The 18,929-nt window shown below is 49.5% G+C and overlaps 1 protein-coding gene across 7 annotated transcripts in view; it reads right to left on the bottom strand.

The window, feature by feature from the left end:
* Positions 1-16,991, bottom strand: part of dph7 (diphthamide biosynthesis 7) — a 68,707-nt gene extending 51,716 nt beyond the window's left edge. Inside the window, exon 1 of one of the 7 annotated variants that reach the window (XM_072488200.1) lies at positions 16,871-16,991. The gene's annotated coding sequence lies outside the window, so the exon portion shown is untranslated. Of the gene's footprint in view, positions 1-16,620; positions 16,766-16,870 lie in introns of those variants that run through there. The other 6 variants (XM_072488193.1, XM_072488196.1, XM_072488194.1 and 3 more) reach the window with 6 other exon arrangements.
* Between the last annotated feature and the right edge of the window lie 1,938 nt (positions 16,992-18,929).

Genomic DNA, 18,929 nt, shown 5'->3' with positions numbered 1-18,929 from the left:
AGGAAATTTAGAAATGGATTGGAGATTGAGCTGCAACAGGAAATTACAAGCCTCCAGAGGTTCTGCTAAGGCTATTCAACGTTCAGAGTACTGCATGTTCATTTCTTTTTTTTTTTAAATAAGTTTAGAGTACCCAATTAATTTTTTTCCAATTAAGGGGCAATTTAGCCTGCATATCTTTGGGTTTTATGGGCGAAACCCACGCAGACACGGGGAGAATGTGCAAACTCCACACGGACAGTGACCCAGAGCCGGGATCGAACCTGGGACCTCGGCGCCGTGAGGCAGCAGGGCTAACCCACTGTGCCACGGTGCTGTCCCTGGGTGTTCATTTCTGATAACTACGCCACAAAGGGTAGGAAACTGGTTAGAACTGAGCATACGAGTAAGAGTTTTTTTTTTTAAAAGATTGTTTTTTTAAAGTTTTTTAAATTATTTTAAGTACCCAATTATTTTTTTTTTCATTAAAGGGAAATTTAGCATGGCCAATCCACCTATCCTGTTGGTGTAGGTGGGGGTGAGACCCACACAGACACGGGGAGAATGTGCAAACTTCACACGGGCAGTGACCCAGGGCCGGAATCGAACCCGGGTCCTCAGCGCCATGAGGTAACAGTGCTAACCGCTGCGCCACTGTGTCGCCCTACAGGAATAGGAGTTGAATGCAATTTCTTATGGTTGGAAGAGTGTAGTGTTTTTGTTCATTGTTTTTAGCCATGATTTGGATATATGGCTAGGAGAGTCCTTCAAATTTATCTCCATCAAGTGTCCTCTCAGCTTTCCCTTCTCCAAGGAAAACACACTCACCCTCTCCAATCTATCCTCATATCCCCGGAATCATTCTTGCAAATCTCCTCTGTATTCTCCCCAATGCCTTCCCATCCTTCCTTAAGTAAAACACCAAAAACTGGACACAGTCTAAGTACTCCAGATGATATGTGTGGAGAATAAAAGCATCATGGACTAACGAGTTAATGTGAGTGACAGTATTAAGCTTTCATGGTACATGGGAAATGATTTAAGTCAAATCCCATATTAATTTTCCACAATTTTGAATCTCAGACATACCGAGCACTGAAAATAGGAAATTACATGCTAAAACATTATAAACTGGAGGAATATTTCTTAATTGCTTGATCACTGTCCATTACATTAAACTGTCATACTTCTCTCCATTTGACCAGCTCAATATTTAAATTGCTTAATTTTTTATGCAGTTACAAAAATACAATCTGAGCACTCCATGATGTAATGAAAGTGTGAAAGATAATTTATAAAGAAACTTGCTCCAGGGACATAAACTATTGAGGCCAATCACTCCTCTGGCCCCCCTCACATATCAACCAATATTACATGTAATTTGTCCTCTGGGTTACTGACATTAATGAAGTAGAGGTTCTACATAAAATCAAGCACTCAAAAAATCCTAAAGACATAAATAACTCTTAAATAGGCAATGAATATTTGTGCAGCAGTAAGTCACGGAATTTTTCACAATAAGGACAATGGCCATTTACCAAGAAGGATTTGAAGTGAACAGAATCATTATGCTCAACAGGTAATTAGATAAGTTCTGAAGAGATATGGGGTGTGGTAATAAGTCAGGTGGAGCTGAGACTTATCAAACAAATAATTACCTTCTAAGGCGAACACCAATTTCTCTTGCAAAATTAACAAGGTAAGCACAAGGAGATACCCAATGTACATAGGAATGCTGTAGAGTTTGCATCTACACTGGGTACTCAGAGGAAGGATGGGTCAATTATAAACCAAAATGAAGCCCTTCTTGTGGAAACAGAGGGCATGATGAGGTACTAAATTAGTACTTTGCACCTGCCTCCACAAAAGGAATGCTGCAAATGGCACAGTAAAGGAGGAGCAAGATTTAAAAAAGAGAAAGTAGTACTCAGAAGATTGATCACGGCCAAAGTAGAAATGTTACTCAATCCAGATAGGATGCATCCTAGACTGGGAATGCGGAATTTGTGAAAGCTCTGGACTCAATTTTCCAGCCTTCTTGGATATGAGAGCAGTGTCAAGCGACTGGAGGATTGCAAATCATAGAATCCCTGCAATGCAGAAGTAGGCCATTCAGCCCATCGTGTCTGCTTCGAACCTCCGAAAGACCACCCTGCCTAGGCTCCTCCTTTACTGTGCCATAATCCTGTAATCCTATTCAACGGTGGGCACCATGGGGCCATTTAGCATAGCCAATACACGTAACCTGCACATCTTTGGACTGTGGTAGGAAACTGGAGCACCCGGAGGAAACCCATACAGACAAGGGGAGAAAGTGCAAACTCTACAGTCAGCCAAGGTTGGAATTGAACCTGACGCACTGGCGCTGTGTGGCAGCAGAGCTAACCATTGTGCTGTCCCAAATATTACACTTCTATTCAAAGAAAGAGAGGGACAGCCCAGCAACTACAGGCCAGTCAATCTAACATCGGTGGTGGGGAAACTGAGTCAATAATCGAGGATAAAATGAATTGGCGCTTGGAAAAGTATAAGCTCATAAACGAAAGCACAACTATGTTGACTAATATAATTTTCAGAGGGGGTTGATGAGGCTAGTGCAGTTGATATTGTGTATCTGGACTTTAAAAAGGCATTTGATGAAGCCAGAAATGCAAAATAGATCATCCTTTCCATCTTCTCCCAAGTTCCCTATTCCACCATCTACAAGACAAATCATGAGTGTGATGAAATAGTCCCCACTTATCTGGATGAATGCAGTTCGATAACACTCCATAGAATGCTTACAGTGCAGGAGGAGACCATTTGGCCTATCAAGTCTGCACTGGCCCTCCGAAAGAACACCCTCCCTAGATCCACTCCCCCGCCCTATCCCCGTAACCCCACCTAACCTGCACATCTTTGCACACTAAGGGGCAATTGATCATGGCTAACCAACCTAATCTGCATATCTTTGGACCAAGGGAGGAAATGGGAGCACGCAGAGAAAACCCATACAGACATTGGGAGAAAGTGCAAACTCCACACAGACAGTCACCCAAGGCTGGAATCGAACTTTAAATCTAATAACAATAAACACTCTGCTGAATATTCAGTTTTTAACTTGACCAATTGTTTCAGGTCATCCCAATTGTCAAAGCCACTTTATACTCTTCCTCTGCTATATTAGTTCTTGGGGGTGGTGTCGATGGAACTTGATCCTAATCAAGACACCCGAGCTGGGGGTGGTTAGGACTGTGGTACAGATACTTCACTGGTTAAGAATATGACCGTGATGGCTGCACAGCTGAGGATTGGAGGGAGGTGCAGCTTCAGCTCTAATTCAAGGATGAACAGCGGGATGGTGAGGGAGGCTCTGCAGCCGTTGCATTGCATTGCTGTATGCAATTGAGGATACGCATGGAAGCGAGGGGCTACTAACTCCGGCCTAATTGAAGACAAGTTCAAGGATTGGGAGGCTGTGCCACATCTTTGTCGCTTATGGGGTCTATCCCTATTCGGGTCCTACTCTGGCAAAGATCCCAAAGAAAAATCTGTCCTTCCTAAATTACCACCCACTTCCCTCAGGTAAACTACCCCCCTCCCCCACCATCTGTCAAGAAGACTGACATCATTCAAGACAAAGCAACTTGCTTGATCAGCACCCCATCCACCATTTCAAATATTTATTCCTTCCACAAACAGTGCACCATAGCTGTAATGAACCAGCTACACAATACTACAGTAACTCATCAACTTTGACAAGAACCTTCAAACCATTGATCTCTACCACCGAGAGGAGCAATTTTAACAGACAGATGAGAAACTTGCAAGTTCGCCTCAAAGTCTCTAGGGACTTCGAAAGATATCACCCTTCCTTCAACATTGCAGAAATTCACCACATAATGCTCTGGGGTGTACCCTCACTGCTGGAGTGATTCAAAGCGACAGATCACCACCACCTTCTCAAGGGCAATTCAGGATTAGCAGGAAATCAAGGCCCTGTCAGAGATGTCCATGAATAAATAAAGATAAAAACTTAGAGAGAAACTATTCGCTCTGTTGAAGAAGTACAAAACGGGAACTTCCGGTGGCGGCCACGAAGGAGTAGGTCGCACATTTGGTGGCTCCCGCTCGGGTCGGACCTTTTCCCCGATCTTTTCTCGGATTTTACTTGGAAAATTGATAGTGGACGCGACTGTGAGGAGGAGTCCCACACCAGTGCATGGAGAGGCGCACCAGGAGTGCTGGCAAAAGAAGAAATAGACGAACAGAGAAGGCCTGGGTTGAAGCTGCAGCAGGAAAAAGCATGGCGGACGACCGGAGTCCTGGCTCAACAGTCGACGGAGCAGTTGATGAAGTTTATTCAAGAGGGCTTCGCCAAGCACAAACAGGAATGCTTGGACCCGATTAGGGAATCGATTGCTCGGCTGGAACAGAGATTGGATGCTCAAGATCGGGCGATCCAGAAAGTGGAGAAGGCACTGACCGAGCATGAGGAACACCAAACAGCAATGGAGGTGGAGATTCTGAGAGACCAGCAGAAAAGGCTCCAGGAGAAGATGGAGGATCTAGGGAATAGGTCCCGCCGGCAGAACTTGAGGATCGTTAGTCTCCCGGAGGGGTCTGAAGGAGCGGATGCAGGGGGATATAAAGCGAGTATGCTCGAGAAGCTAATGGAGGGTGGGTTGTTCACCCAACCCTTGGAGGTGGACAGAGCGCACAGAGCACGAGCGAAGCCGCGTATAGGTGACCCCCCCCCCCCCCCCCCCCACAAAGGGTGATGGTGGTGAGATTGCACAGGTACCTGGACAAGGAGCGTATTTTACAGTGGGCCAGGCAGACACGGAGCTGTAAGTGGGAGAACAGCATCCTGTGCAATTATCAAGACCTGAGTCCGGACTTAGCCAGGGGAAGAGCGGGGTTCAACCAAGTAAAGTCGACCTTTTCAAGAAGAAGGTGAAGTTTGGACTGCTGTATCCGGCCCGTCTTTGGGTCACCTATGAGGAGCAACACTTCTATTTTGAGTCGCCTGAGGAAGTGCTGGACTTTGCCAGAAGGAAAGGGCTGGCAGGGGACTGAGGTGTTTGAACTTTGCTGCAGTCTTCATGTAAAAAATGTTTTTGTTTTTGGACTATATTTGTAATGTCTTCAGTATCGACCCTGGAGCTGCCGTATTTGTGGAAGTTAAAGTTTGCATTTGTACTGGTGGGGGAACGGAGATCTGAATTTTCGATGTGGGTTTTATTTTCTTTATGTTTCTTTCGGTCAACTGGGCTGATAATGTTTTCGCTTGCAAATGTATGTTTGAGTGGGGGAGGGGGGGAAACAATTGGTGGGAAAATGTTTGGCACCATGGGCGGGCTGGTTCACGGGAGCGCAGTGGGGGGTGAGCAGATGTGGGGAGTGGACCCAACATTGAAGGAGGCTGTTTTTACTGTGCTGTTATTGGGGGGGGGGGGGGGGGGGGGGGGGGGTAATTGCTCTACTGACGGGGGAAGGGACTGTTGCTGGGGGACAAAAGGGAGGTCGGGGGCGGAGGCTGCCAGGGGGCGGGCCTGCGGGTGCGTGAGCTGGAGACTGGCCTAAAAAGGTGATGGCTGATCGGCCAGGTGGGGGCAAGAAGCCCCCTGACCAGGCTGATCACATGGAACGTTAGAGGGCTAAATGGGCTGGTCAAGAGGGCACGTGTGTTCGCACATTTGAGGGGATTGAAGGCGGACGTGGCAATGTTACAGGAGACGCATCTTAGGGTAACCGATCAGACTAGATTAAGGAAGGGATGGGTCGGGCAGTTATTTCACTCAGGACTGGTTTCTAAGACTAGAGGGGTCGCGATCCTGATTAATAAGCGAGTGTCATTCGAGGCGGGAAGAATAGTTGCGGATGTGGGTGGCCGTTACATCATGGTTAGTGGGAAGCTGGAAGGGCTGCCAGTGGTACCCGTGAATGTGTACGAGCCAAACTGGGATGATGTGGAGTTCATAAGGAGGATGTTGGGGAAGATCCCAGATCTGGACTCGCATAGGTTGGTCATTTGGGGGGGGGGGGGGGAAACTTCAACACAGTTATTGGCCCAAGGCTAGACCGGTCGAGCTCAAGGACAGGCAGGGTGCCAGCAATGGCAAAGGAGCTAAAGGGGTTTATGGAGCAGATGGGGGGAGTGGACCCATGGAGGTTTGGACAGCCGAGAGTGAAGGAGTTCTCTTTCTACTCACATGGACATAAGGTCTACTTCCGGATCGACTTTTTCAGTTTGAAAGAGCTTTACTGACGGGGGTAGTGGACACTGAGTATTCAGCGATCATGGTCTTGGATCAAGCCCCGCACTGGGTGGACTTACAGGTGAGCAAGGAGGGTGGCCAAAGCCTGCATTGGAGATTGGATGTCGGACTGTTGGCGGATGAGGAGGTGTGCGGGAGGGTGATGAAATGTATCCAGAACTATCTGGAAGTTAATGACACGGGGGAAGTCTTGGCTGCAATGGTCTGGGAGGCGCTGAAGGCGGTGGTCAGAGGGGAGCAGATTTTGATACGGGCCCACAGGGAGAAGGTAGATAGAGCAGAGACAGATCGACTGATAGGGGAAATACTTCAGGTCGACAGGAGATATGCGGAGACCCCAGAGGCAGGGCTTTTAAGGTAACGACGGAGGTTACAGAGTTTGGCTTGTTAACTACAGGGAAGGCGGTGGAGCCGCTGAGGAAGGCAAGGGGGTGATATATGAATATGGAGAGAAGGCCAGCAGAATGCTTGCGCAGCAGCTCAGAAAGAGGGAGATTGGGAAAGTGAAGGATAGTGACGGGAACTTGGTCGAAGATTCAGCAGGGGTTAACAGGGCGTTCAAGGGTTTTGTAGCAGGCTATATGAGTCGGAATCCCCAGCTGGGCCGAAAGGGATGAGGCAATTCTTAGGGGAGCTGAGGCTCCCGAAGGTGGAGGATGGGCTGGTAGAAGGGCTGGGGGCCCCAATCGGGATGGAAGAAATAGCAGAAGGGCTGAAGGCTAAGCAGTCGGGTAAAGCCCCGGGACCTGTCGGGTACCCAGTGGAGTTTTCTAAAACGTTCTCTGGGATGCTGCTGATGAGGACATTTAAATAGGCAAGGGAGAGAGGGCTGCTTCCCCCGACGATGTCACAGGCTACGATCTCACTGATCTTGAAGCGGTATAAGGACCCGGAGCTATGCGGGTCCTACAGACTGATCTCCTTATTAAATTTTGACGCCAAACTGTGGCCAAAATCTTGTCCTCTAGGATCGAAGGCTGTGTTCCGGATGTGATAGGGGAGGACCAGCCCAGTTTTGGTAAGGGCAGACAGCCGGCAGCCAACGTTAGAAGACTGTTGAATGTGATCATGATGCCCCCAGAGGGTAGTGACGTAGAGGTAGTGGTCGCAATAGACGCAGAGAAGGCATTTGATCGAGTGGAATGGACCTATCTGTGGGAGGTGCTGGGGCGGTTTGGGTTTGGACGGGGCTTCATTGACTGGGTTAGGCTGCTGTATCAGGCGCCTGTGGCGAGTGTACGGACGAACAGGGTGACATCAGGCCCCTCTCCCTACTGCTGTTTGCGCTGCCCATAGAGCAGCTGGCAATTGCGCTGAGAGCCTGCCTCAAGGGGCTGGTTCGGGGAGGGATGGAACACAGAGTCTTGCTATACGCAGATGACCTGCTCCTATATGTTTCTGACCCACTGAAGGAGATGGGAAAAATTGAGGATTCTGGGGGAATTTGGCCGGTTATCGGGTTATAAATTGAACATGGGGAAAAGTGAGATTTTCGCGATCCAGGCAAGGGGGCAGGAGAGGCGACTAGGGTTTGTTGCCGTTTAGAGTGGTAAAGGGAAGCTTTCGGTATCTAGGCATCGAGGTGGCACGGGAATGAGAACGGCTACATATGTTAAAGTTGACTCGTCTGGTGGACCAATTGAAGGAAGAATTCCGAAGGTGGGACATGCTCCCGCTATCACTGGCTGGGAGGATACAGACAGTAAAAATGACGGTTCTCCCGAGATTCCTGTTTGTTTTTCAGTGTCTCTCCATCTTTATTCCACGGCCTTTTTTAAACGGGTAAACAAGGTGATCTCTGGCTTTGTATGGGCGGGCATAGGCGCCGTGAGTAAAAAAGGGGATGCTAGAGCGAAGCCGGGGGGAGGACGGGCTGGCGCTGCCGAACTTTAGCAATTACTATTGGGCGGCAAATATAGCCATGATTAGGAAGTGAGTGGTTTGTGGGGGGAGGGGGGGGCAATAATCATTGGTTTGCCCCAGGGAGGCTGGATGGAGGGTTCTGGAGATGGCAAAGAGCAGGGATCGAGAGAATGGGAGATCTGTTCATAGAGGGGAGCTTTCCCAGCCTGAGGGAGTTGGAGGAGAAATTTGAATTGACAGAAGGAAATGAGTTTAGGTACCTGCAGGCACGGGACTTCCTACGCAGGCAGGTCTCAACCTTCCCGCTCCCACCACCAAGGGGGATACAGGACAGGGTAGTTTCCACAGTATGGGTGGGAGAGGGGAAGGTTTCGGACATCTATAAAGAACTCATGGGGTCAGAGGAAATGCAGACAGAGGAGCTGAAACACAAATGGAAAGAGGAGTTAGGAGGAGAGATAGAGGATGGTCACTGGGCAGATGCGTTGAGTAGAGTCAATGCGTCCACAGCATGTGCCAGGCTCAGCCTGATACAATTTAAGGTCATTCACCGGGCACACATATGAGCAGATTCTTTGGGATAGAAGACAGGTGAGCAAGGTATGCGGGGGGACCAGCAAACCATGTTCATATGTTTTGGGCATACCCAATGCTTAGGGGATTCTGGCAGGGGTTTGCGGATGTCATGTCCAAGATGTTAAAAACAAGGGTGGCACCGAGTCCAGAGGTGGTGATCGGAAGATCCAAGAATCCAGGAGGAGGAAGAGGCAGACGTTCTGGCCTTTGCCTCCCTGGTAGCCCGGAGACGGATACTATTGGCTTGGAGGGACTCAAAGCCTCCAAAGTCAGAGACCTGGCTTACTGACATGGCTAGCTTTCTCGGTCTGTGGAAAATCAAGTTCGCCCTGAGAGGGTCAGTGTCAGGTTTCATTCGGAGGTGGCAGCCGTTTGTCGACTTCTTTAGAGAAAATTAACTGTCAGCAGGGGTGGGTTAGCTTAGGTTAGTGTGTAAGAAAGGTGGGACCGGTGAGGGAGGAAGACGGCCTTTGCACTATGTTTATATTGTGGGCAGCAAGGTAGCATAGTGGTTAGCACAGTTGTTTCACAGTTCCAGGATCTCAGGTTTGATTCCCGGCTGGGTCACTGTCTGTGCGGAGTCTGCACATTCCCCCAGTGTCTACATGGGTTTCCTCCGGGTGCTCCGGTTTCCTCCCAGTCCAACGATGTGCAGGTTAGGTGGATTGACCACCTAATCCATCTAAATTGCCCCTAGTATCCAAAAAAAGGTTAAGTGGGGGTTACAGGGATAGGGTAAATACGTGGGCTTGAGTAGGGTGCTCTTTGTAAGGGTCGGTGCAGTCTCGATGGGTCAAATGGCCTCCTTCTGCACTAAAAATTCTATAATCTACGATTTATATGAATATGTTTAATCTGTTATTGTTACAAAATCACAAATACCTCAATAAAATGTTTTATTTAAAAAAGTACAAAACGGTGTGTGTGTGTGTGTGGGGGGGGGGGGGGGGGGGTGGTATAACAGTATAAATTAGAGCTAGGCCACCAAGCGGATGTCAGGAAGTGCTTCTGCAGTCAAAGGCAGTGAAAATCTAGAATTCGCACACCTCGTAAAGTTGCTGAGGCAAGGTCAATTGAAAATTTCAAAACCGAGATAGATAAATGTTTTGTGAGCAAAGAGATTACATAACCAAGACAGGTAGGTCACTGTCTGTGCGGAGTCTGCATGTTCTCCCTGTGTCTGCATGGGTTTCCTCCGGGTGCTCCGGTTTTCTCCCACAGTCCAAATATGTGCAGGATAGGTGGATTGACCATGCTAAATTGCCCTTAGTGTCCAAAAATGTGAGGTGAGGTTACTGGATTACGGAGATAGAGTGGAGGTAAGGTGATCTTTCCATGGGCCTGTGCTGGCTCGAGGGGCCAAATGGCCCCCTTCTGCACTGTAAATTCTATGATCTATGACCAAACCCTGAAAGGACGACACACTCAAGAATGAAATAATCCTTTTTTTTTTTTAAAAGAGCCTCATATGTATGCTTAACTCCCCCAGAAAAATGTTTTACCACTGATCTCACCTTCCTAACAAAGTAATTCCTAGATCCCTTATGTAATCCAAATTCATGTTAACAAACCTGATTGTTTAAAAGAGAAAATTTCTCTCAATGGTTCAGCGAGTTTATTGCAGGTAAGAGTCCCAGGTTTCATCCCTAGTCTTAGTTAGTGCACCTCAGCCAGAGAAACAGTTGAGAATGTCTCAAACCCTCGAGGTTAAGGGGTGTGTGTGGGACTGACATGACAACATGAACGCAACATCATACATACATGCCAATGTCCAACACAAATGCTAACTGATGTACCATCAATGACGACAGACGAGAGTCGGAAGAGTAAACTGTGGCTTTTATCAGCTAAAAGATACCTGCTGGCAACTGGTCCCAGAATGAGGGAAGGGCTGGAGGTTAACCACCTTTATACTTGAGCCCGAGGGGCGGAGCCACAGGCGGACCCAGCAGGGACAAACCCAGACATGTAACAAACAGTAAGAACAATAAGTAAGATCAGTAAGTACAATATAATACAGTGATTTACTACATTCACCCCTGTTTAAAAAAATAAAAGAGTCCAGCGGGGGTGAAGTGGATGGGTTGAATTAGAGATCGAGTCTGTCGGGGGCTTTGACCTTCCGCTGTGATCACCTCAGTCCTGGCTGTGATGAGGACACTGGTGTCGGATGAAGTGTTGAGACCTGCGTGTCCAGGAGCGTGTCATCTTCCGGATAAATAGCAATGGAGGGAGACGGTGTAGTCATGAGTAGCAACAGAGGGAGACAGTGTAGAGTCAGGGGTAGTGGTGATGGTCACTGGGGAACCTGCGGGTGCCAAGTCCTAAAGGGAGACTGTGTCCTCCCGCCCATCATGGTGTGCCACGTAGGCATATTGGGGGTTAGCATGGAGGAGAAGGACCCGTTCGATCAGGGGATCCGACTTGTGACTCCTCGCATGAACGGGCCCTGGAACAGTCAGCCAAGACGGGAGCGAGATGGCTGAGGTGGACTTCCTGGTGAAGACAAACATTCTCTGATGAGGTGTCGCTTGGTGGCGGTACACAGGAGCGACCGGATGGAGTGGAGTGCATCGGGAAGGACCTCTTGCCAGCGGGAGGCAGGGAGACTTCTAGACCGTAGGGCAAGAAGGACGGCCTTCCAGACCGTCGCGTTCTCCCTCTCCACCTGTCCGTTTCTCCGGGGGTTGTAGCTGGTATCCTGCTTGAGGCGATGCCCTTGCTGAGCAGGAACTGATGCAGCTCATCACTCATGGAGGAGGAACCCCGATGGTTATGGATGTAAGTGGGGAAGCCGAACAAGGTGAAGAGGCCGTGCAGGGCCTTGATGAGGTCATATCAAGGCACGGGATGGCGAAAGGGAAACGCGAGTACTCATCAACGATGTTGAGAAAGTACACATTACAGTCAGTGGAGGGGAAGGGCCCTTGGAAATCGATGCTGAGGCGCTCAAAGGGGCGGGAGGCCTTTACCAGGTGTGCTCTGTCCGGCCGATAGAAGTGCTGTTTGCACTCCGCGCAGACCTGGCAATCCCTGGTCATGGTCCTGACCTCCTCGATGGAGTAAGGCAGGTTGCGGGCCTTGATAAAATGAATAAAACGGGTGACAGAGGTCATTGTGGAGGGCCCGAAGTCGGTCTACTTGTGCGCTGGCACATGTACTGCGGAATAGGGCATCTGGGGGCTCAATGAGCTTCCCAGGTCGATACAAGATGTCATAATTATAGGTGGAGAGTTCGATCCTCCACCTTAGGATCTTGTCATTCTTGATCTTGCCCCGCTGTGTATTATTGAACATGAAGGCAACCGACCGTTGGTCAGTGAGGAGAATGAATCGCCTGTCGGCCAGGTAATGCCTCCAATGTCGCACAGCTTCCACAATGGCCTGGGCTTCCTTTTCAACGGAGGAGTGTCGAATTTCGGAGCCCTGGAGGGCACGGGAGAAGAAAGCCACGGGCCTGCCTGCCTGGTTGAGGGTAGCGGCCAGAGCAAAGTCAGACGCATCACTCTCCAGTGGAATGGGATGGACTCGTCTACTGCGTGCATCGTGGCTTTGGCAATATCTATTTTGATGCGGTTGAAGGCCAGGCGGGCCTCAGCCGTCAGGGGAAAAATGGTGGATTTAATGAGTGGGCGGGCCTTGTCCGCATAATTGGGGACCCACTGGGCATAATAGGAAGAGAGCCCCAGGCATCTCTTCAGGGCCTTGGGGCAGTGGGGGAATGGAAGTTCCAGGAGGGGGCGCATGCGGTCAGGATCGGGCCCTAGGACTCCGTTTTCCACAACGTAGCCAAGGATGGCTAGGCGGGTTGTGCGGAAAACGCATTTCTCCTTATTGTATGTGAGGTTAAGGAGCTTGGCAGTGTGGAGGAAATGTTGGAGGTTAGCGTCATGGTCCTGCTGATCATGGCCGCAGATGGTGACATTATCCAGATACGGGAACGTGGCCTGCAGCCCGTACTGGTCAACCATTCGGTCCATCTCCCGTTGGAAGACGTTGGTGACGCCGAAGGGGACCTGAGGAAGTGGTGGAGGCGGCAATCTGCCTCGAAGGCAGTGTATTGGCGGTCATCCGGGCGGATAGGGAGTCAATAGTGGAGAAGAGTCGGTACTGCGCAATCTGACTGACCATGTAGATATGCGGAGGAGAGGGTACGCATCGAGCTGCGTGTACCGGTAGTTCGTCTGACTGTAGTCGGTGACCATCCGGTGCTTCTCCCCAGTTTTGACGACCACCACTTGGGCTCTCCAGGGGCTAGTACTGGCCTCTATGATCCCTTCCCGCAGGAGTCGCTGGACCTCCAGCCTGATAAAGGCCTCATCCCGAGCACAGTGTCGTCTGCTCCTAGTGGCGACGGGCTTACAGTCCGGGGTGAGGTTAGCAAAGAGCGGGGGTGGGGCGACCTTAAGGGTCGTGAGGCTACAGACGGTGAGAGGGGGCAGGGTCCATCGAACTCCAAGGTAAGACTTTTGAGATGGCATTGGAAATCTAGACCTAGTAGTAGGGCAGCGCAGAGTTGGGGGAGGACATAGATCTTGAAATGTTTTGTATTCGACGCCACGTACTGTAAGGGTTGCGACACAGTGCCCACGGAATGTGATTCTGAAGCCAGGGAGATTTTCTGGGTCGCGGGTAAAATTGGGAGGGAGCAGCACCGTACCGTATCTGGGTGAATTAAATTCTCCGTGCTCCTGGAGTCGAAGAGGCAGGTCGTCTCATGGCCTTTGATCCGGACGGCCATCATGGATTTAGTAAGGTGATGAGGTCGAGAGTGACTGAGGCGAGCTTCGGAAGGTGGGTGGGCTGATCGAGGGTAGCGGAGGCCAGCGTATGATCTGGTGAGCAGGGGTTCCGGGAGACGACGGGGTGATTCCATGATGGCGACCCCCACGTGGTGGGTGGCGTCGAAGATGGCGGCCCCCACGGGTCGCACGTGGCGGGTGGCGTCAAAGATGGCGGCCAAGGTGATGGCCCCCACGGGTCACACATGGAAGATGGGGGCGGTCCCCACGGGCTACACGCAGCACTGCTGGGTTTAGAAACAGGTCGGGCCTGGCAGACTTTAGAGAAGAGGCCCTTCTTTCCGCACCCGTTGCAGATCGTGCTCCTCGCTGGGCAGCGTTGTCTGGGGTGCTTACCCCGGCCACAGAAGTAACATTTTGTGCCTCCGGAGTTGGTGGGTCGCTGCGTGGCACAGGCTTGCTGCGCCCCTCGGTCGGGTGATGGCGGCACGCACAACGTCCACGAGGGTGCCGCGTGGTCGGAGGTGTAGGCATCCAGGTTATGGAAGGCCACTTCCAACGCGTCCGAGAGCTGTACTGTGTCTTGGAAGTCGAGTGTACCCCCTTCTAGTAGGCGCTGGCGGATGTAATTAGATTTTATGCCTGCAACATAAGCGTCCTGGATCAGAAATTCGGTGTGCTTGACAGTCAATACCGCCTTACAGCTGCAGTTCCGGCCGAGTACCCGCAAGGCGCGCAGAAATTCAGCTTGCGATTCTCCAGGGCGCTGTTGCCTCGTGGCAAGGATATGCCTAGCATACACCTCGATGACTTCCTTAACATACTGCCCTTCAACAGCGTTATCGCATCCTCGTACGAGGTAGCATCCCTGATAAGAAGGAAAACGTGCGGGCTCACCCGGGAGTTGAGGACTTTGAAGCTTGTGGGTCTCAGCGACGGCGGAGGAATCAATGTAAGATTCGAAGCAGCTTAGCCAACGTTCAAATGTAGCAGTGGCGTCGGCTGCTTGGGGGTCCAGCTCCAGGCGATCAGGCTTGAGCGATGGATCCATCTTAAAATTTTAGCTGATTAAATTGATGTACCATCAATGACGACAGACGAGAGTCAGAAGAGTAACCTGTGGCTTTAATCAGCTAAAAGATACCTGCTGGCAGCCGGTCCAGAATGAAGGCAGGCCTGGAAGTTAGCTACCTTTATACTTGAGCCCGAGGGGCAGAGCCAGAGGCTGAGCCAGCAGGGACAAACCCAGACATGTAACAAACAGTAAGAACAATGTAATAGTGGTTTACCACACTCACCAACATCTTCAAAAAGCTAACAAATGCACACTACCCCAGAAAAATCAGACCAAAGACAATCCAGCCAGCAAAACATGCCTTTTCACAGAGAACATCTTTTCCAACTCTCCCTTGTCTATATTGGATATCATCTCACTTTCTCTTTCCCTCCAACACATCAAAATCAAGCTGGTACTCTCCTTCCATTCTACCATAAGAAATAGGAAAAGGAATAGGCCGTTCGGCCCTTTGAACCTGCTCTGCCATTCGATATGGTCATGGCTGATCTGACATTCCTCACATCCACATTCCTGCCCTTTCCCTGGAACCCTTGACTGCCTTACTGATCAAGCATCTATCCATCTCAGCCTTAAATACACACAAGGACCCTGCCCCTACTGGCAAAGAACCTCAATCCAAAAGCACTGCTTCCAGCTTGCTGCATTTTTCCTATATACTTGGGCGTCTTGACAAATACATGAACAGGATGGGAATAGAGGAATACAGATCCTGGAAGTGAAGGTTTTATGTTAGACGGGCAGCAAGGTCAGTGAGGCTTGGAGGGCAAAAGGGCCTGTTCCTGTGCTGTACTTTTCTTTGTTCTTTCTTCGTTACCATATATTTGCTCCTTTCCTCTTGCACCAACTCCTCTTCGTCGCCACCATCAATTTCTTCACACCCGCCCCCCCCCCCCCCCCATTTTCCACTGTCCTTCTCTTGGAACCCACTACCCCACCCATACCCTTTTGGTGTTTATTCTGCCTGCCAGTGTCATCAGTAACTCATTCCCATTGATAACACACAGGTGGAAATCCAGGCCCACAGCATTGAGAGGGACGCAAGAGGAGGAGCCATCTGGGTGTAGTGGAACCAGCCACCGAACCTGGATCAGAAGCAGCTGTACTGACTTGTGTTAACACTACCGTGCTCCTCAATATGCCGGGGGTTTTCTCTTTGCAACCTTTCCCCAGCCCTTCAATGCTTGCACAACTCTGCACTTCTCCACCCTGGCCCTATTGGTGCACACCCAATTTCCAACAGCAACCCCATATCAAGCCTTTTAGGCTCTCACCTTTGGAATTCCTTCCTTCATTCATAAACGCATCCTCTTTGACCAAGCTTCATCTGTCCCAAAGTCTCCTCCTTCATTTAGCTCAGTCTTAATTTTGTCTAGATTACCACCCTCCTGTGAAGAGCCCGGGGACATTTTACTGCGTTGAAGACATTAGATGAAAGGGGGATAGTCCTAACAATGCTGGAGAAATATTTGACAACTTTAAAAAGAAACAGGTTAAACTGCTCACTTGAAGAGCTTTATTCCTCTAAAGCAAATCAAACCCACTCAGTTGCTTCAAACTGCATTAATCCCATCACAGAAAAAGTTCACCAAGGAAGAGGTGGCCAGGGCAGGAATGACGAGACCCTCTGTAACCCCACCCCCAAACAAAACCTCAAAGCAAGGGCTGCCAATTCTGGAGGGGGCATATTCCTGGAGATTTCATCCTTCAGTGTGTTACTCGAAATAGCCCACCTTGACTTTTTCCTCGGGTGGATGTAGCCGTTACAAGGGGGCATAACTATAAGGTTCATGGTGGAAGATACAGGAGGGATGTCAGAGGTAGGTTCTTTACTCAGAGAGTGGTTGGGGCGGGGAACGCACTCCCATCTATAGTAGTGGAGTCGGACACTTTAGGGACTTTTAAGCGGTTATTGGATAGGCATATGGAGTGCACTGGAATGATTGGGAGTAGGTTGATTTGATCTTAGTTTCAGACTAGTTCGGCACAACATCGTGGGCCGAAGGGCCTGTACTGTGCTGTACAGTTCAATGTCCAAGTTCAATATTTTTTCTAATTAACAAGAGTTGTAAAATCATTTTTAGAAATAAAACTATCTCACTGCTCCGATTACTGAGATACTCACAGGCATAACTTGGCGGTAAAGCTTTAATCCCGAGCGACTCCAGGACAGTCCTGGAGGGGTGGCAACTCTCCACACCCCCCACCAGGCAATGGCACTGGATGTACTCCCCCGCGCGCCGCCAACGCCCGCGGCGCGCAGCCGTCCCCTCCCGGGCGCGCCCCACCAGCGGCGCGCAGCAGTCCCCTCCCGGGCGCGCCCCACCAGCGGCGCGCAGCAGTGTCCTCCCGCGCGCGGCGGCCCCACCACTCACCCCCTCACAGGACTTAACCGTCTCTGACTGAATCTCCTTCACGCGAGTCGCGCGGGGCAGCCGCGCTTACTTCCGGTGTTGAAAAAAATACAATGAGCTCCCGCCTACACGCCGCCCTCTCGGTCATTGACAGCTCTCCTAACCAATCGCCGCGGCGCTGCCGCCCCCCGCCTCCACCTCGATGCCGACAGCTGGCCAAGGCGCGCGGCGCTGCGTTTGAACCGCAGCACGTGATTGTCCCTTCAACCGCCGCTGACGTGGGGTGGCAGGAATTCCCGAACCACTTCCATCTAATTTCATCAGCCTTCTTTCCATTCTCCCTGATCCAACTACCCATCAAATGCACCCCCGCCAGTCGCCTCAGTTGTGTTGGAAGCTTCCGCATTCAGGTCTTTTGCAAATTTATAAATATTTGCCTGAATTTTGTCCCAGTTCTCTGCCTTTTTGGAGTGGTCCATAATTTTTCAAATTGTCATTCCAATTCCTGAGTCCAAATCGTCTAGATAAATGACGAATGCAAATGGCCCCAGCGCCTATCTCTGGGGAACGCAATTTCCCGCCATAACCCTCCAATCTGTTTTGTAGCGGGTTTGCTATCCATACTTGACACAGATTTGAGGTGGTCAATGATCCATGGCACAGATGCACAGCGCAAGCATCCCTTCACTCATCACAATTAGGAAATATGCTCCAGAGAATCACAGCCACAACCTTGCACCCTACTCTTCATTTATCCACAAGACAATGTGCACTCATGGATGGCATCCATCTATATCATCAATTGGGTTAATTTTTTAAAAACACTTGCATTTATATAGTGTCTTTCGTATCCTCAAGACTCTCACAGCAAATTACTTTTGTTATGTAGCCATTGTAATAAAGACAAATTCAGCAGCCATTGTCTGCGTATTGAGGCCCACAAACAGCAAGCAACCCAACAAATGACTAGTTAATTTGTTTATGGTATGTTACAGATGTGAGGTTTTTCAAGATGGTTATGTTTTGGGCTGTAACTTTTATTTTAAGCTAGAACAGGATGCCCTGGAAAAGGCAGATGGTGGGAAACTGTATTGGATTCTGCCCGGTAACAGGCCAGGTGGTGGTTACCATGGGGACACGGGGCCCTGGTCAAGACTTACGAAAACCCAAGTGCCATATTGCCACCTGAACACAAAGAGAGATAAAGTGTTCTCGCTTGTGCAGACTTACAAACTCCCAGGCAGTCTACTTAAAAACCTGTATACAGAGAGTGAGTCATGGATAGAGAGATAGGAACAGAAGAGTCAGAATGCAGGTAAGAAGGGGCAGCAATGCTGCCGGCCCTGGGTCACGGTCTGTGTGGAGTTGCACATTCGCCCCGTGTCTGCGTGGGTGTCACCCCCACAACCCAAAAATGTGCAAGATAGGTGGATTGGCTAGAAATGTTATCCGAGGCAATCTAAGGACCCAAGAAGATTTGTTCTGGCGAGGCCGGGGGAAAGGATGACCAGAGTTAGCTATGCTGCAGGATGTCGGATTTGGATTTATTGTAAGACTGAGGGAAAGGACCTGTGATGGTCATTGTACTCAGCAAAAAGGGGAGAAGTGAGCCTGTTTCTATAAAGACTGCAAATCTGTGGAGAGCATGGTGTAAAATATAAATGCAGAGTAGGGTTTTTGGATGTATTAAAATGCGAATAAGAAAATTAAATGAAATGAAAATCGCTTATTGTCACAAGTAGGCTTCAAATGAAGTTACTGTGAAAAGCCCCTTACAAAGGGATGTATTTTCTGTATTTTGTTACCTACTAAGTAATGTTTACTCAATGTTGCTTTTAGATTGTTACAGAAAAGGTCTTAAAATTTGAAATATTGCTGTGCGATTCCTTTAAGTTGATCACTCAGAACTCAAATGTGTTTTTCTAAGTGTCTTTGGAGATCGTCACAGAGTTAGTTCAGATAAATATCAGCCAGGGCAGCAGAACTCCCTGTACTTTAAATTGTGCTCCGAGAATGTCTTACACCTACCTGAATAGGTAGTTGCAGCCTTAGTTGAATATTTTGTGCAAATGTCAGCAGC

Source organism: Scyliorhinus torazame, chromosome 22, assembly GCF_047496885.1.
Source record: "Scyliorhinus torazame isolate Kashiwa2021f chromosome 22, sScyTor2.1, whole genome shotgun sequence".
In the NCBI taxonomy this organism is placed as follows: Eukaryota; Metazoa; Chordata; class Chondrichthyes; order Carcharhiniformes; family Scyliorhinidae; genus Scyliorhinus; species Scyliorhinus torazame.
This window is presented reverse-complemented; position numbering and strand designations above follow the sequence as displayed.